This window comes from Ornithodoros turicata, chromosome 6, assembly GCF_037126465.1.
Source record: "Ornithodoros turicata isolate Travis chromosome 6, ASM3712646v1, whole genome shotgun sequence".
NCBI classification, from domain to species: domain Eukaryota; kingdom Metazoa; phylum Arthropoda; class Arachnida; order Ixodida; family Argasidae; genus Ornithodoros; species Ornithodoros turicata.
In genome coordinates, this window is record NC_088206.1 from 45032816 (window position 1) to 45033118 (window position 303).

A 303-nucleotide genomic window follows, 5' to 3' on the forward strand; every position below is an offset into this window, starting at 1 on the left:
TGAATTTGAATTCTTATCAATAAAGAACAGCGACTACCTGTTGAGAAACGGGGACCACGTTTCCCATACCTTGACAAACATGTAATCCCAAAAGCGACCTCGAGAGACGAGCACAAATCCGAATTAAATTTCCCGCGTTTACAGATTCGCAGGATGGACGCCGCCTGCGGCGGCGCGGCTGTAGGGTCAAGCATTGAGCTAATTTTATTGGTTAGTTTTATCAAAATTGTTCATCAGTTCTTCGTAACTTCAAAATCAGTTCTTCGTAACTTTAGGAATGGTGAAGTCAGTATATTTTGATAG